The sequence below is a fragment of the Mustela lutreola genome, chromosome 3 (genome assembly GCF_030435805.1).
Source record: "Mustela lutreola isolate mMusLut2 chromosome 3, mMusLut2.pri, whole genome shotgun sequence".
NCBI classification, from domain to species: domain Eukaryota; kingdom Metazoa; phylum Chordata; class Mammalia; order Carnivora; family Mustelidae; genus Mustela; species Mustela lutreola.
In genome coordinates this window covers 67,948,890-67,967,791 of record NC_081292.1, presented here as the reverse complement: position 1 = coordinate 67,967,791, position 18,902 = coordinate 67,948,890, and the positions used below count along the sequence as shown (strand labels likewise).

The window sequence follows — 18,902 nt, the reverse complement described above, 5'->3', positions numbered from 1 at the left end:
CTCAGTATTAAAAATAAATAAATAAATAAATAAATACCCAGTATTATTTTTATTGTTATCTTTTCATATCTAGAACAGAGATAATTTCAATGATCTCACAAGCACTGGTATAAATATCAAATAATGTGTATGAATATACTTTACACATGATTACAAATTACCCAACATTTTTTTTTTCTGACTTCTACTGATCACCCACAACACAGATGCATAACAAAGAACAAAACTGAAAGAAGGTGTATGGGTATCTGTCCTCTAAAAACCTGAACATCAAAATGAGGGTAAAAAAGAAGAGAAATAAGCCAGAGAGGCTGGGCTCCAATCAAATTTGTTGCCCCTACACAAACTTGCAGTGTCACCACAACTCAATATTTAATCTATGTGTGTAAGTCAGCATTCTACAGAGAAACAGAACCAATGGGAATAAGACAGGTTGATTGATTTTAAGGAAGTGGCTGAAGCCCAGAGGCTGCAGGGCATGCTGGCGGACTGGAGACCCAGAGAAGAGCTGATACTGCAGCCTAAGCGCACAGACAGTCTGGAGGCAGAAATCCCTCTTCCTCTGGGAAGAACTCTGTCATTTTCTCTTAAGGCCTTCAAACCGACGGGATGAGGCCCACTCACTTTATAGAGGTAATCTACTTTACTCGAAGTCTACTGGTTTGAATGTTAATCTCATCTAAAAATACTTTCATAGAAACAGCCCAGCTGGTGTTTGACCAAGTATCTGGGTACTGTGGCCTAGCCAAGTTGATAAATAAAATCACACATCACACTGTTTTACAGGTAAATACTGGCTCAATACAGTTTTTATTGTATCTTGTCTTCCAGTGCCATAGGTGACTTATTCTACCAGAAAAAACAATGATTGCTTTGTCCTGCTTGTCCACTGCGACCACAATTAGACAAACCTGTACCCCTGAAACAAATAATACATTATATGTTAATAAAAATAAAAGAAATTGATAGATCCCTTTACTTTTTTAAAAAAGGAAAAGCCCTCCAACTTACTATGAATAACATAGTTAATGTTGTTACATGGGTGCAATATACCAGATCATATACTAGGCATTTTAAACACTTTCACCATAACACCCACCAATCCTGCAAGCTTAAATGATCTCTCCTCTACTAATGAGAATGCTAAGGTTTCTAACGGTTGTATTACCTCACCCAGTATCATACAGTGAGTCACAACAGAACCAGAATTTGAATCAAGTTCTGTCTTATTCCAAAGCCTTTGCTCATTTTACTATCACACTACTGATGGCAAAGACAACTTAGCACAGTGATTAGTTTTTAAGGGAAAAAAAAAGGTTAAACATTTTTAAAAGCTGGAACAAATGGCTCCACTAATTTTTCTATCCTTTTCTTCCCTCTCACTCTTCACTGCATTAGTATTTAATGTCATTTTAGGTGACAGAGAGAGAACATTCACCATTCCCTGTACATGGTGATTTGTTCTAATAATATATCTTCCTCTTTTCAAACTGATTTTCCTTCACCAGTTAGTTATGGTAGGTCTATCAAGAGAATGTTACTGCATTAAAATAAAGATGTTCTATGGTCAGCTGCAAAGGTACCTTCTTATCCTGGGTGGTCACTTAATGGCACCAATCTGTAAGAGGTCAGATCAGCTCCTCAATGCTCTCCTGTGCCCAAAGATAGTCATTCTAAGAGCAACTGAGGTTCCTTGTCCTCTGAGGACTGTATTAAGCATTTTAAAATCTAGATAGAAATGAATTGTCCAGGAAACTCACAAAGCTCATGAAGAGAACTTGACCCAGCTCTAATGGACTGACAAAAAAAGGATTTTTTTAAAAAAGATACTTTTATTAGTCACATAATTATCTTAATTGCCACTGCCCCTTAGTAATGTTCATTGTACAAAAGCTGTTAACACAGATGTCCCTTCAGCATGGAGTCCCTAACTGGCACATGCTGTCACTTTAGGTAAGATCTTCATATCCTTTTAAACTTCAAAATGCTCACCTCACAATTTTAAGAGGATTAAATGAGATAATGCATGTGAAAAGTTGTTTAAAACTATAAATAAAACTATTCAAAAATAAAAAGCTTTTTAAAAAAATATTTATTTATTTATTTATTTGACACAGAGAAAGATCATACACAAGTAGGCATAGAGGCAGGTAGAGAGAGGTGGGGAAGAAGGCTCCCTGCTGAGCAGAGAGCCCGATGCGGGGCTCCATCGCAGGACCCTGGGATCATGACCTGAGCCGAAGGCAAAGGCTTTAACCCATTGAGCCACCCAGGCGCCCCCAAAAAGCTTTTTTTTAATAAAAAAGAAACTCATTTGAAAGCGATTCAGTAGTCAAAACTTTATCTTAAATAGTTTAATAACCCAAAGTTGAGAATACCCAGTAAATGGTATTGCTGGATTCAAACACCATGTGAACACCAATGCTCGTGTTCAGAACAGCTCCCCTAGCTCATGCATATCCAACTTCCTTAAAACAATACATGAAGTCCCTGGGTTTCTGGTGCAGAGCATAAAGTTGTACTGCACAGAGCAAGCACATCTGGGACAGCTCACAGAAAGAAAATAGAGGTTTCCCGTATTTGTCAACAGTTCTAAAAATTTATATTATATGACAATAACAAGTTGGGAAGATGAAAGAAATTTTCTTAACTCAGTAATAATAACACATTATAACCAACTGTGATAAAAAGACAGAATTGTCTTTCCATCCTTGCTATACAAAACATGACAAAATGGCTGTCATTGGAAGAAATGGTAAAAAATTTTACAGACAAAAATCCAGGCGAAAAATTCTATAACAATGTGTTGGGCATTTAATTCTATGACATTTGTTTTTAATCAGCTCTTTTAAAATCTGTACTTTGTTGTGATTTCTTGGTATAAGTATTTCTGTATCAATTTTGTATTCTAGTTTTTGTATTTTTTTTAAATGAGAAATAACAAAATTTTATCAGCTTTTGCCCCTTCAAAACTGAATTCTACCCTGCTTGCAGATTCTCTAGTAGGAGAGAATGAGATTAAAAATAGTGATTTGGGAAAGCAAATAAGAAATTCAGGCTTAGATCCTATTTCAACTTCTATTTCATAGTGATTATTCTTTTTATTCTCATAATATAAATTTACCATAATTTAAGGAATACAAAGAAATCTTCATGTGAAAATTACTATAAAATAAGGTGTCTTTCACACAGTAATTTCAATGAAACATTTATTAAATATTAATTGGGGAAATGTTTATAATAAATGTGATGGCACATTCCAGCTCCCCATCTTATATAAATAATAATGAGAACATGTATTTTATTTGAGCTAATATGATTACATTATGAATTCTTAAGTGGAAGGTAATCAAATATAACAAGTAGCAAAATGAAAACAAAGCCTGGAAATATAGCACCCAAGACAATGATAAGTTGAGCTAAATAAAACTATCATGACATTATACACCTATGATGTTGTGATTTATAATAAGAAATAAATATATTTGGTCTTTGCCCTATTCCTGGAACAGAGCTCTTAAACCCTTATAAATTCCGAAGCAATAAGAGTACTAAGAACATCTTTTGTTTTTATATTTGGTCTTTGGCCCTGGCCCCTGAAACCCTTGTAAATTCTTAAGTGATAAGAGCACTAGGCTCCTTTTGTTCTAATGAGGTGACTCTGGGTGGGCTCCTGGATGGCTCCTAGATGGGAGGGCTGGCCACCAGAAAGATCAAGCCATGATTAGAAGCTTTGAATTTTCAATCCAATCCACCATCCTCCAGAAAGGGGCTAGAAATGCAGTTAATAATTGATCCTGTTTATGTAAAGAAGCTCCATAAAATCCCAATAGTATGGGGGTTGGAAAGCTTCTGGGTTGGTGAACACAGCCACATACCAAGAGGGAAACACATTCAAACTCCATGATGGCAGAAGCTTGAGAACTTCCCAGACTTGGCCTATATACCTCTTCATTTAACTGTTCATCTGTATCTTTTATCAAATCCTCTATAAATTGGTTTTTTTCTGATATAATAAAAATAATAATAATAAGAAGAAGAAGAAAAAGGAAGCAAGGAGGGAGGGTGGAGAAAATTATCTTTTCATCTCATTAATAGTTATAAGAAAAAAGAAAAAGGGTGCCTGGATGGCTCAGTTGGTTAAGTGACTTCCTTTGGCTCAGGTCATAATCCCAGAGTCCTGGGATCCAGTCCCGCACTGGGCTCCCGGCTCTGAGGGGAGCCTGCTTCTCCTCCCTCTGCCCCTCCCCTTGCTTGAACTCTCTCTCTCTCTCTCTCTGTCAAATAAATAAATAATATCTTAAAAAAAGAAAAGAAAATAAATAAAAGAACTGGTTATGAGAGAGAGCAGAGAGAACAATTAAAAGACTATACATATGTTTATATTTATGTTTATAATTATATATGTAAGTGTGTGTTTGTTCTGGGTCTTTAGACCCAACTAAGTTTTTTAAGTATTTAAAAACTGATCAACAATATACAATCTAGGTAGGGTGAAAAAACAAAAATCACAAATTATTCATAATGATAGGGTAGAATGCCAAGGTAGAGACAGGGTTATAAAGCAATATAACACTATTGGGACTTATTTAAATCTAAATAATTGGCATGATTTAGTATAAACTACTTCTAGGTAAAATAATAATATTTGTGGAGTTAAGAAGTACCTTGCCAAACAGAGTTGTTTGTTATTGTTTTTTTAAAGATTTTGTTTATTTATTTGACAGACAGAGATCACAAGTAGGCAGAGAGCCAGGCGAGGTGGGGGGGAAGCAGGCTCCCCGCTGAGCAGAGAGCCCAGTGCAGGGCTCGATCCCAGAACCCTGGGATCATGACCTGAGCCAAAGGCAGAGGCTTAACCCACTGAGCCACCCAGGCACCCCCAAACAGAGTTTTTAATAGCATCTGGCTAATAGATCTTATCACAGCTTCTGCCAATTTTTTACTAAAATATCTATCTATCTATCTATCTATCTATGTATATACTTGAGAAAATAAAAACATATAGCAGAATTATAATCAGAAAGGGAGGATTCTAACTCTCTCAGAGGTTGACAGGTCACACAAACAAATATAAAACTGGAAAGCATTTGAATAACACAATTAACAAGCTAAATCTAATAAAATATCACTTTATATACCACAAAAGGGAATATATATTCTTTTAAAACTCCTACATATTAGAAAACAGTATGGAGTTTCCTCAAGAAGCTAAAAATAGAACTACCTTATGACCCAGCAATTGCACCACTAGATATTTACCCCAAAGATACAAACATAGTGATCCAAAGGGGCACATGCACCCCAATGTTTATAGCAGCAATGTCCACAATAGCCAAACTATGGAAAGAGCCCAGATGTCCATTGAGAGATGAATGGATAAAGAAGATGTGATATATATATATATATATATATATATATATATATATATATATATATAATGAAATACTATGCAGCCATCAGAAAGGATGAAATCTTACCATTTATATAGATGTGGATGGAACTGGAAGGTATTAGGCTGAGCGAAATAAGGCAGTCAGAGGAAGGAAATTATCAAATGGTTTCACTCATATGAGGAATATAAGATACAATACAGAGGATCATAGGGGAAGAGAGGGAAAAACAGAAATGAGAAGAAATCAGAGAGCAAGACAAACCATGAGAAACTCAGAAAGAAACTGAGGGTTGCTGTGGGGGAGGTGGCTGTGGGGATGGGGAAAATGGGTGATGGGCATTAAGAAGGCATGTGATGTGATGAGCACTGGGTGTTATATGCAACTGATGACTTAGTCTACCTCTAAACTAGTGATGTTTTCTATATGTTGGCTAATTGAATTTAAAATTAAAAAAAAAAAGAAAAGAAATCAACTAAGCATCAAATTCACGAACTATAAACAGAACAACAAAATAAATATCAATAGAAGTAGAAAGGTCTAAGCAGAGGAATTAATAGAATGAAAAATACAGAAGAGTAGTCATGATCAAGAAAATCAAGAACTAGTTCTTTCAACAAACACATGAAATAAACCTTTGGCAGTTGATGACAAAAAAAGAAAGGACATAAATAAAAATATTAAAAATTAGAAAGAGTAGGTAATTTTAAATAGAGAAATACAGAACAATATTTAAATTGTAAGAAAATACTATAAAACTTTGTGGAAATAAGTGCAAAAACCTAAAAGAGACAGGTCACTTTTAAGGAAAATTATCAAAATTAGCTCAAGAAGTAGAAACCTGAATAGATAAGTAACTATACAGAAAAATGAAAAAGCAGTCACAGATCTAGCCCTGATAAAAAGGCACTAATAAAGTTTGAGTTCTACAAAATACTTAGGAAACACATTAACATTATGTTATGTTATGTTATTTACACTATTCCAGAACATAAATAAGAAACTTCTCAACTCATTCTGCTAGACTATCCTAACCATAATTTCATAATTGAATAAAAATAGCAAACACACATGCACATGTGCACATACACACAAACACACACCTATAGGTCATTCTCACTAATGAACATGACTATAAACATTCCTGTATAAAATTATTGGAAAACAGAATCAGCAAGACAGTTATTGAATATGCATAATATTCTGGCAGATTTTATCCCAGGATTATAAGAATTCTTTATTAGGAAGTCTATTCATGAAATTCACATTATTAACAGATTATATGGAAAAATTTAATCTTTTCAAATTACTCAAATTTTTTTGGTAAAAGTAAAAACATTTAATGAATTAAAAAGAATACAGTAGCAATGGGAGGGAGGACTTTCTTAAGGTAAAATATATCTCTTAGAAACATAGAACAAGGGGCACCTGGGTGGCTCAGTTTGTTAAACAGCTGCCTTCAGCTCAGATCATGATCCTAGAGTCCTGGGTTCAAGTCCTGCATCAGGTTCCCTGCTCGGCAGGGTGTCTGCTTCTCCCTCTGACCCTCCCCCTTCTCATGCTCTCTCTCTCTCTCTCTTTCATTCTCTCTCTCTCTCAAATAAATACATAAAACTTTAAAAAAAAAAAACACAGAACAAGTATTATACTTTGAATTTGAGAAACAAGGCAGAGGATCACAGGGGAAGAGAGGAAAAAATGAAACAAGATGAAACCAGAGAGGGAGACAAACCATAAGAGACTCTTAATCTCAGGAAACAAATTGAGGGTTGCTGGAGCAGAGAGGAGTGGGGGGGATGGGGTGGTTGGGTAATGGACATTGGGTGGGTATGTGATATGGTGAGCACTGTGAATTTTGTAAGACTGATGAATCACAGACCTGTACCCCAGAAACAAATAACACATTATATGTTAATGAAAAATAAAATTTAAAAAAATGTTAAATATTATACTTTGAGTTGACATTAAAATAATTCTTTATTTTTAAATTTTATTTAATTATTTGTCAGAGAGAGAGAGAGAGCACAAGCAGGCAGGGTAGCAGGCAGAGGCTGAGAGAGAAGCAGGCTCCCCAGTGAGCAAGAAGCCTGATGCGGGACTTGATCCCAGGATCCTGGGATCATGACCTGAGCCAAAGGCAGCCACTTAACCAACTGAGCCACCCAAGTATCCCCATTAAACTAATACTTACTAAAATCAAAGGACAAGGATACAGGCAGCCAGTGAATACTATCCTGGAGCACTTACCCAAAGAATTAAGATGGCAAAAAGAATAAGGGAAAAATGTCATTATTTGTATAAAATAATGTTGTGTAATGCAACAGAATCAACCAAAAACTGTTAGAATTAATAAGAAACCCCCAAAGTTGCAGGATATAAACAAACCCCCCAAATTCTATATCTTAGCAATGATCAATTGTAAAAGGTCATTTAAAAAGGATTCTATTGGGCACCTGGGTGGCTTACTGGGTTAAGCTTCTGCCTTCGACTCAGGTCATGATCTCAGGGTCCTGGGATCAAGTCCCACATCAGGCTCTCTGCTCGACGGGGAGCCTGATTCCCCCTCTCTCTCTCTACCTGCTTCTGCCTATTGCCTGCCTCTCTGTCAAATAAATAAGTAAATAAAATATTTAAAAAAGAAAAAGGATTCTAGGGACGCCTGGGTGGCTCAGTTGGTTGGGCAGCTGCCTTCGGCTCAGGTCATGATCCCAGCGTCCTGGGATCGAGTCCCACATCGGGCTACTTGCTCAGCAGGGAGTCTGCTTCTCCCTCTGCCTCTGCTGCCATTCCGTCTGCCTGTGCTCACTCTCTCCCTCTCTCTCTCTCTGACAAATAAATAAAATCTTTAAAAAAAAAAAAAGAAAAAGAAAAAGGATTCTATTCAAACTAGGAACCAATAAATAAACAAGCTTATAAGTATATCTAACATAGGAACTATAAAAATTAACAACAGAATATTAGAATAAATAAGGAATATGTCTTTCAACAGACGAAAGGATAAAGAAGATATGGTCCCAGGCGCCTGGGTGGCTCAGTGGGGTAAAGCCTCTGCTTTCGGCTCAGATCATGATCCCAGAGTCCTGGGATTGAGCCCTGGGTCGGGCTCTCTGCTCTGTGGGGACCCTGCTTCCCTTCCTCTCTTTCTGCCTGCCTCTCTGCCTACTTGTGATCTCTGTCTGTCAAATAAATAAATAAAATCTTAAAAAAAAAGAAGAAGATATGGTCCATATATACAATGAAGTATTATGCCTCCATCAGAAAGGATGAATACCCAACTTTTGTATCAACATGCATGGGACTGGAGGAGATTATGCTGAGTGAAATAAATCAAGCAGAGAAAGTCAAGTATCATATGGTTTTACTTACTGGTGGAGCATAAGGAATAACACGGAGGACGTTGGGAGAAGGAGAGGAGAAGTGAGTTGGGGGAAATTGGAGAGGGAGACAAACCATGAGAGTCTGTGGACTCTGAGGGGAGGGGGTCAGGGGTTTAGGAGGGCCTGGTGTCGGTATTAAGGCAGGCACGTATTGCATGGAGCACTGGGTGTGGTGCATAAACAATGAATCTTGGAACACTGAAAAAAAAATTAAAAAAAAAATAAGGAAGAAAACCATTATTTTAAAGTTGTAAATTTTCTCCCAAAATCAATCTATAAATTAAATATTATCCCATACAAATCCCAACAGAATATTTTTAAAGGAACTTGACAAATTGGTTCAAAAATTCCCATGGAAGAGAAGAATATAAAAGCAACCAACATAATTTTGAAACAGATAACAACAACTTTTCCTATAAGATTTCAAAAATACACTAAAAGGTTGTTTTAGTATTAAAGTAGTATGGTTAAGAAATAGGATAATAAATGGAAGGTAATAAAGAATCCAGAAATAGTCTCTTTCACTTGTTCCCTTCCCTTGCCACACACACATACATGTATGCATGAGTACACTCTGAAATTTGGTTAATATTAGATGTGACATTTCACATCAGGGAGAGGGGAGTAAAACAGAAAAGTAATTTAAGAATTTGAGGTATAGACAAAAAAACATCTTTCCCTCTACCCATCTTAGGTTCTCTGCTTGGGGCCTTGTATATTGGACTAACAAAAGAGAGATTAACAATAGTAAAGCATAAATGTATATAATATAAATTTTGTATGACACAGAAGCCTTCATAGGAAATGAGGACCTGAAGAAGTGGTAAAATCTCAGCGTTTTTCTACTAGGTTTGATGAAGAGTAGAAAGTTGTGAGAAAATATGCTAGACAAAAGGGTATGAGCAAGGGTAGTAAAGTAGGAGAAATTCAGTAAGCCTAATATGTTTGGATTCCTCTTCAATCCCTCCATCTTCAAAGATAAGGATGCTCCTTTCCTCAGGTATAAGGAGAACACCTCTCACCTGAGGGTCTTATGACTTGCTTCCAGGTAGAAGGGGGTTGATCAGAAAGTTCTTCTTGTACCTGCTATTTCTCAGATTCTTCCAACTTAAAATATTCAAAATGCCAAAGCATCATATTTTGGGATAGCGTGTCCTAAACCCTGTCATATGTAAAAGCTTTTTATTGCAATGCCATCTGTAATAGAAAGAACTTAAAGGAGTGGCCCTGAAACAAAGCATCAATAGGAGGATGGTTAAATAAATTACAGTAATCCACACTATGTAATACCATACAGTTATTAAAAAGAATAAAGTGGACCAACTGTACAGGAATAAAAGATCTCTAAAATACATGAGCTGGAAAAGAGCAAGTGGCAGATGCTTCCTTGCAAAATAAAACAACCTCTATATTGACAATGTGTATATGTACACATACGTATGTAAAAGAGCGGTGAAATGACTAGAAAATTATATTATTAACCGTGAATAGGGAAATGGGTGTGTGTATGTGTATACAGGTGATAGCAGGCTTTAAAGGAAGATTACCATATTTTATTTTACATCCTTACTTGTTTTAATCTCTTAGAAGAATGTAGTTATGTACTGCTTATATAATAATATACAATTTCATAAACAACAATAGTGAAATAACCAAGATTTTATCTCCCTTTAGGGGAAACACAACAGCAGTAAGAAGCCCTGGAGCATACTAGTTCTGCCTCTTAAATTATCTGGATTATCATTTCCTTATCTATAAAATGAGGATTTTGACTAGATTATCTCATTTCTCTAATAAATTTTACATTTCTATGAGCCTATAAAATATAATTAAATATTTTTTCACTTTTTTATACTTTATTTTTAATTTGCATATAACAATACATTAGTTTTATGGTTATATTACCATTTACTACAAGTGCAATAATTAAATTTTTGCTTAAGTAAATTTTGTCTGGCACAAATACAGTTACCTACTTCTATGCTTAAAAATGACAGAGTTTAGTTTGTTATCAGAACAGAATTGCTACATGGTCAATGAATATTATAATGAAAGGCAGGATGCAAATCACACAATTGTTCTTGTTGGGAAGAAATGTGGCTAATTTGACTTTCCTAAACTCTCTCAGTTCTAGTCATTAAATCGGAGAAAAGAAAATGACATAATATAAAATTTCCATAAGAGAAGATCAACCTTTCTCCAGCAGAAGTAAAGAAAGAGTTTAAGCTAGGGAAAAAAAAAAAAAAAATGCCCTTCATTTGAAATCTTTTTTTTTTCTTTAATTGATTTATTTTTCAGAGAGGGAGACAGAGAGAGAGAGAGCAAATGCAGGGGGAGTGGCAGGCAGAGACAGAAGCAGGCTCCCCACTGAGCAAAGAGCCCCATGTAGAACTCGATCCCAGGACCGTGGGAACATGACCTGAGCCAAAGGCAGATGTTTAACCGACTGAAATACTCAGGCATCCCTGAAATCTTCAAGAAAATATGTTCCCAATTCTTCAAGGTATTGAGACAAAGGCAAAATGACATTATTTGAGGGGGGAAAAGATATTTTCATGCAAAAGTTTCTGAATAATTCACCTAGAACTTTCTCTAGATCATCACCCTGGTAGTGAATCCTAAAGGAAAGAAAAAAGAGAATTTGTAGGTTCATCAGCAAAGAGTTCTACCTTCATAAGCCACCCAGTCACTCAGAATCCAAATATAATTTGTATCCTGGTTCAGAAGGACATATAGGTGGGAAATGGAAAGAGTTCATGAGCTCAAGAACAAAGCAAGAATATCCACTCTTTCCACTATTGTTCAACAGTACAGAGAAAAATGACCAAATAAGATGTTCCTGGCTTGACAGTAAAATCAAAAGCAACAAAAGCAAAAATAAACAGTTAGGGGTTTATCAAACTAAAAAGTTTTTCCACAGCAAAGGAAACTATCAACAAAATGAAAAGGCAAACTGTCAAATGAGAAAAAATATTTGTAAATCATATACTTGAAAGGAGTTCATATCCAAAATATATAAAGAACTCATACAACCCAATAGCTCCCCCCCAAAAAAATCTGATTAAAAAAATGGGCATTGTATCTGAACAGACAGTTTCTGAAGAAGACATACAGATGGCCAACAGGTACACAAAAATATGCTCAACATCACTCATCATCAGGGAAATGCAATGCAAAACCACCATGAGGTATCACTTCACACACATTAGAATGGCTGTTATCAAAAAGATAAGAGTTAACAAATGTTAGCAAAGATGTGGAGAAAAGGGAACCCTCATGCACTATTGATGAGAAGGTAAATTGCTATAGCCCCTATGGAAAACAGGATGAGGGTTTCTCCGAAAATTAAAAATAGAGCTACCATATGATCCAGCAATCCCACTTCTGAATATTTATCCAAAGAAGATGAAAACACTAACTCAGAAAGATATATGTACCTTCATGTTCGCTGACTGAAGCATTATTTACAATAACCCAGGAGTCCATTGATAAGTGAATAAAGAAGGTAGGGTGTATGTATATGTGTGTGTGTGTACACATACACAATGGAATATTATTATCTAGCCATAAAAAAATGAAATTTTGCCTTTTATGACAACATAGATGGACCTTGAGGGCATTATGCAGCGTGAAATAAGTCAGACAAATACCTCATTACCTCACTATATGTGGAATCTAAACAAACTGAACTCAGATACAGAGAACAGATTGGTGGTTGCCAGAATCAGACTTGGGGTGGGGATTGGGGGGAGCACAAATAAGTGAAAATGGTCAAAGGGCACAAACTCCGGTTATAAATAAAATAAATATACATCCTAGGGATGTAATGTACAGTATGGTTACTATAGTTAATAATACTGTATTATATAATTTTGCATATTTTAAAGATGCTAAGAGAGCAAATCTTAAAAGTCCTTATCACAAGAAAAAAAGATTTGCAACCACCTATGGTGACGGATGTTAACTAGACTTATTGTGATGATCATTTCACATTATATACAAATATTAAATTGTTATACATCTCAACTAATATTATGCAATCCCAATCAAAATCTGCACAGGTTTTTCTGTAGAAATCAACAAGTTGAGTCTATGAACATATAAATGATGTAGAATGTCAATCCAACTTTGAAAAAGGGGAACAATGGTAGAGTACTTGCACTAGTTGATTTCAACTTCTTATGAAGCTACAATAATCAGGGCCATGTAGTACTGATCGCCTCTGGGTTGACTAGAACAGTACATAAGGGAGCTTTCTGGGGAAAAGTAAAAGTTCTGTATCTTTTGATAATTTCACAGGCATATAATTTTTCAAGATAAATATATCTGCATACCTGCCTATTTGTGGTGCTTGAGCTATCTTCGATAGACAAAAAAAAAGAAGCAGCAGTGGAAGAAGAAATGAAGAAAGAGAAAGAGGAGGAAGAGGAGGAGAAGAAGAAATGCTTCCTTTCACGGCTGCATGAGGAGAAAGACAGAGGCAGAGACAGATAATGGAGAAAAAGTATAATAAGGAAAGTATATGACATGTTAGAGAGTGACAATATTTTGGGAAAGTGAAAAGTTCAGTAGGCTAACGGAGCATAAATAAGAGCCCTGGGAGGATGCCGTTTTATACTGCGTGATAAGATGATCTCAGTAGAGCAAACGCCTGAAGCCATGCTCCAACTTCTTAGAGGAAAGAACATTCCAGGCCTTTAGGCCTAGGAAGTGCAGAGAAGCCAGTGTAATCTGGGATGATTCTGATTCACAGGAGAACTTTCTTAATGCAATTCCAATAGAACAGAACTTTCTCTAAAGATCCAGTGAGCACCTCCCTGAGCTGTTCCGCCTGAGCTTAGTGAGGGGCCTGCTGTCTACTGACAGATGTTAACCCCGAGGACAATGGAAAGAAGAGAGAAACTGTGGCTTCTTTACATTCTTTACATTTCCATTCTGTGTACACTTCAGTGCTGCATTCTCGACGCAGGAGGTGAACTGTCTAATTGCTGAGCTCTGGTCGCATATCTGGCATGGACAGACGCTGGTGCACTCTCAAAAGTTTTGTTTCTGAGAGATTAAAAACTAAAAACAGAACAAAACAAGCAAAAACAGTGTTCATTTCCCAATGACTCTCAGGTCTTAACCATTTCCTGCACTGGGGTACAGAAAGGGCAAATTACAGCAAATAAGAATGTTCCAAGCCCTTGAGAGCCCGCCAGAGGTAGGCAGGTGGCTTCTGGAAAGAAAGGAGTACAAAGGACCATACCAGAGTGCACAATTTTGAAGACAGTGGATATTTATTGATTTCCCAGAATATAGCACTGTGTGGTCACACAAATGGGAATTCACTCTGGTGTTGTCTTCTAGAAGACAGTGTTTTGCTTGCTGTGTCTGAGATGGGCACCCATATGATAACTACAAACATCAGTTAGCCTAGCCAGTTCAAGCAGCTTTCCTTAATAATCTCTTTCTTTTTGTTTTTGTTTTTGTTTTTAACCTTGGGTCTTCATAAAGGAAGCCAAATACTAGTTGGAAAGAGCTGAGCCAACACTGTGATTCCTAGTTAGACACAAATGCCAAATACAAAAGAAAGCACAAATATTGGATAATGATCCCTCCTCTCTCAGACATAGCCCAGCTTAAGAAACTCATATCTAGAAATCAGAGCAGTAGCAGAGCCTGGAACTGTTTGCTTGGAGATGTGAAGCAAGTAGGAAAAAATTTAGCTACTATTTTATAGTTCACTCCTGCTATTAAGTACATAACTGGGCCTAGTTTTAGGGAAACTCTCTGCTAACTACCCTGTTCTGTCACTGTGGATTCAAGCCACTGCTGTAGTTTAATTACTCCATAGAAACAGGGAAGGATCTACTTCATGGCAGTTAATTTTCAGTTCTACAGTTTTAAGAAAATATTTGGTATTTACTTAATAATGCTTATTAACTCAAAATCAATGTGAATTAATTAACATGAAAGTGTTATCTAATCTTCTAATGTGAAGCACTTAACTGATGTGTTTCCCAAGTTTTCTCCCCATTGTATTCAGTTTTAATTTGTGTGACAAGTTTCACCTCACAAAATGCTTCCTCCTATTTGATTTTTCTTAAATGCATATAGAAATCTGTTTATATTAATTTCTGCTAGAACTGTAAACTTCTCCTTCACGTCTCTTCCCCAAAGGACCATAAAGGCCTCTTGAGTGGCTATAAATGTCTCTTTATAAACACTTAATTAAAAACTGTGTCACAGTTAGAGTCAATCTGGTCTGCACTCTCATGCCAAAAAGCAGTCTTTCAAGCTGTGCATTTTACTCTTAACTTTCCAGTGTAGCTTTAGAATCTCAATCAATTCTTTAAGACATGCAAATGTTCTTTTCCCTTTGGCTTAGCAGTAGCCACTGGGAAATACATATGTATAATTCCTTCCTGGTTATGCATGTGCTGTAACAATAATCAAAGCTAGATGCCAAAGAAGCTACTTCAGAGCGTTTTTCCAACATTTAACTTTCAGCCTTCCTCTTGGCCCAGCCAGGTGGATCTTAAAAGTGCCACACAAAAATGCAGCCTGTTTGTAGGATTAATCTTAATCCATTCTTGAAACTTAATTTCTATTTCTGCTGTTGGGCCTCTTGACTACAGCTCCCTCTCCCTCCAACCTACTCTCCACTCTTGCTAGGGTGTTCTAAGGACGTTTCCAGGCGTGCCTCAGACAGCCCTCTAGGTTCATCATCTTCATCCCCTTAACATCCAAGCCCAGTAACATACTTGTGCTCTAATCATGGCATCACTAGCAATTCCCAAAGACACCATGGGTTGCGTGTCTTTGTACACATTCCCTCTACCTGCAATGTCCTTGTCCCCTGGTGATCGTCCACCCATCCTTCCTTAGTCGGTTCAAAGCCCATCTCCTCTGTGAAGTCTTTCTGACTGCTCTCCCCCAACCTGGGCAGAGTTGAGAATTCTCTGCTAGTTCCCACAGCACCATGGAGCCCTTCTCTATCCTAGTATCTATCATATAATCTTTAATTATGACTTTCATTACTGTCTCCCCACTAGTCTGTAAGCTCCTTAATAGGAGGATATTTTTCATTCTTATATTCTCAGCTGCAGCACCATGCCTGGCATCTGACAAGCAATCAGGAAGTCTTCCTGGAATAAACAGAAGCTGATACAAATGTGGTTAAGTATGGATTTTCTAGCTCTCCCACACATTTGGAAGCATGTGACTCCCACACGATGGAGATGGATGACCTCTGCTCAAAGGGGGTCTAAATTCCCAAGCAAGAAAAGAAACCTACAAATGATACCATTTCTAGATGCCCTCTCACTGGATCCTTATCTCTGTGTCTGATGGTATATGGGAAAGGATCATGGAAGCATTTCTGCTGAAGGCATCCAGAACACACCACTATGGCATAACAATTATTTTGAGCTGCAAGTATTTGAATTCCTGAAATGCTTTTTTTGACTAAAAGCAGAACCTCCAAAAAAAACCTCAAAGAGCTCAATTGTCATAAATTCCCTCCTCAGAAGCAAGTAGGGAAGATTCACTCTTCCACCTAAATACATAGTGCTAAAAAACCATTATTTCCCAACTATTTTCCTAAAATCCCATTTACCTTTCCAAAAAGTCACTTGTTTTCCCTTAAGTGCCCTTTGCTCCCTACCATTTCCCCTATTAGGATGTCATTTGTTTTCCTAAGTGCCCTTCTCCCTCTTACTTTTCCCCATTACGATTGTAAATAACCCCCAAATTCTAACCACCCCTTTGAGTCATGTTTTTCTGTGAACTCCCATGTACATGCTTACATGAATAAAAATCTGTCTTTTCCCTCACTGATCTGTGTTTTGTCAGTTTAATTTGAAGGCCTCCAAACACTGAACCTAAGAGGGTAGCAGCAGTTTTTCTTCCCCTACACACATTAATCTGTGCATATGTGTATATGTATTTATGTGTCTATAGATACACACAGTCACATGGACAACTGGTCACGCCTACAGCGGGCTCCTATGGAAGATTCTGTTTGAAGGAAGAGATCTATAGCTAAAATAAACAAATAACAAACAAATAAAACACCAAGCCATAAGATGAGGCCATTTTTGTTGATGAAATTTCATCAGTTTTACAAAAATATGAATGGCCTAAGACCAGAACAGCAAGCTGGAAGGTAACCTATAGCTTCCATTACAGTGTAGGAGAAAGAAACCCCAAATTAGAGACAAGACACTAACTTCTGAGCCCTGTTCTGCTGGATGTGAGTGCCTCCCCCATAAGATTCCTAGGCTGCATGAGAGTAGTGACTCTTTCTGTTTTGTAAGCCATGGATTCCTCATGGCCTAGAAGAGAGACTAGGACATGGTAGCCATTCAATGGCTAGCTGTCAAACAAATGAACAAAGTCTCTTGTACTTATCTAGGGAACTCTGGATTCTCAACTTGCTTAAGTAACTTTTGTAAGCTGCAAATAATCAACTTTAAAACATCTGTTTTAAAGATAAAACAAGCATAAAGACCTATACCAGAGAGTTGTTTTAAAGATTAAGTAAGATAGTTCCTGTAAAATACACAACAATGCCTAACACACACAAAAAAAAATCCAATAAGGATTATTTTTATAATTAATATTACTATTAGTACTCCCTGGAAGAACTGAAGTTTCTCCCTGAAGCACTTTTTTTTAACCCCTTAAAGGCAAGGTGTACAAAGTCTGGCTATTCTAGGCAAATTCGTTAACTTCTCTGAGTCTATAGTTCTTTAACTTAAAACATGAATAATAATGCCTTCCTTCCAGGGTTGCTATAGGGTCAGTAAGGTAATATAGATACTCATATAGTTGGCTTTCAATAACTATTAGCCAATTGTCAACCAACAGGCTCATCTTGGTGATAACAATGCTAATAATGGCTGCACTTGGGGCATACATTTTATGAGTCTACATAGATCATTCAGTCATCACAAGGTAAGCATTATTAGCCCCATTTTATGATGTAGAAACTGACACTCACAAAGGTTAAGAAACTTGTTTGACATCACACAGCTAATAAGGAGAGGAGTAGGATTAAAAGTGACATATACCTCAGCCCCACAGCACACAATCTTTTCTTTCAGTCCTGCAACTTTTGCAAGCCTTGCCCTGTGAACTCCTGCCTGCCCTGTCTGCATTGTCCCCAAGAGGGACATGTGTTACCCTGCATGTCAAGGCTGAAACACAGCACACCTCCACCCCTCATGAATCTGTCAGCCACGGAGACTGTCCATGGCAGGCAGGGACAGGGCTGTCCTCTGTGTTGCTGGTTAGAGAAGCAAATTTGTCATCCACCCATAAGCAAGAATAAACAATTTCAGGTCTGCTTTTAAATCGGCCTCATTTTTATATCATTTTATCTCCACTCTTTTTCTTCTTTCTCAGCTTTTTCTAATCTGTACTTTACATATGTTTGTCAGATATCTGAAAGCATATTTGGAGTAAGGTAGGAGTATCATAAGTAAGCTGGCAAACATACATCACTGGGGCTGCACTTGAATGCCCCAGGAAAATCCAGAAAGCAAACTTCATGACAAAAGCGCTGTAACAGGAGACAAAAGCCCTACATTCCAGCCCAACTCCCTGCTGAGTGCCAAGTGAGTCACACAGGAAAACTACACACCTTCACAACCAAGCTGCACCAAACTGCCTCACTGAGCCCCAAGAAGTTGTGAATGAGCTCGTGACTGTCCTGGACACAGGTCTCCAGGCAAAACAGACAGCAAAGAAACAGAGGCTTAGAAGCCTAACCTTGTACAACAGTACAACTGGGGCAGGGAGACAGAACCAGGGACCATGGTGGGTGCAGGCTTGAAAGAAGGTCCAGCGGCTTTCTCACAAGGCCAGTGCCTACCCAGGAGCCATCAGCAATTCTCAAGGCAGAAAAGGGGTGCAACAGAGAAGTCTTACTCCTGGTGCTGTTCTCAAGCAACAATAGGGAACAAGATTTAGGCATTGTTTTCAGAGATGCAGAGTCTACCTTAAATCTTGCTGCCTTTTCAAAGCCGGCGTCACCGCTGTGTGGTGAAACCTAAAATTTTGTCAGAAACCACCCCAGCTTCAGGTCTAGATGGGTGCTGGTGATATTTTAGCACAAGGGAAGGTGAGTATTTTTAAAACATAAATT

At 37.3% G+C, this 18,902-nt stretch overlaps 1 long non-coding RNA gene across 1 annotated transcript in view; it reads right to left on the bottom strand.

Moving 5' to 3' along the window:
* Positions 1-795: 795 nt before the first annotated feature.
* The window catches only part of LOC131826765 (uncharacterized), a 30,835-nt gene continuing 12,728 nt past the window's right edge, over positions 796-18,902 (bottom strand). The window contains exon 3 of the long non-coding RNA XR_009351734.1: positions 796-919. This is a non-coding gene — a long non-coding RNA (uncharacterized LOC131826765). The remainder of the gene's footprint in view (positions 920-18,902) is intronic.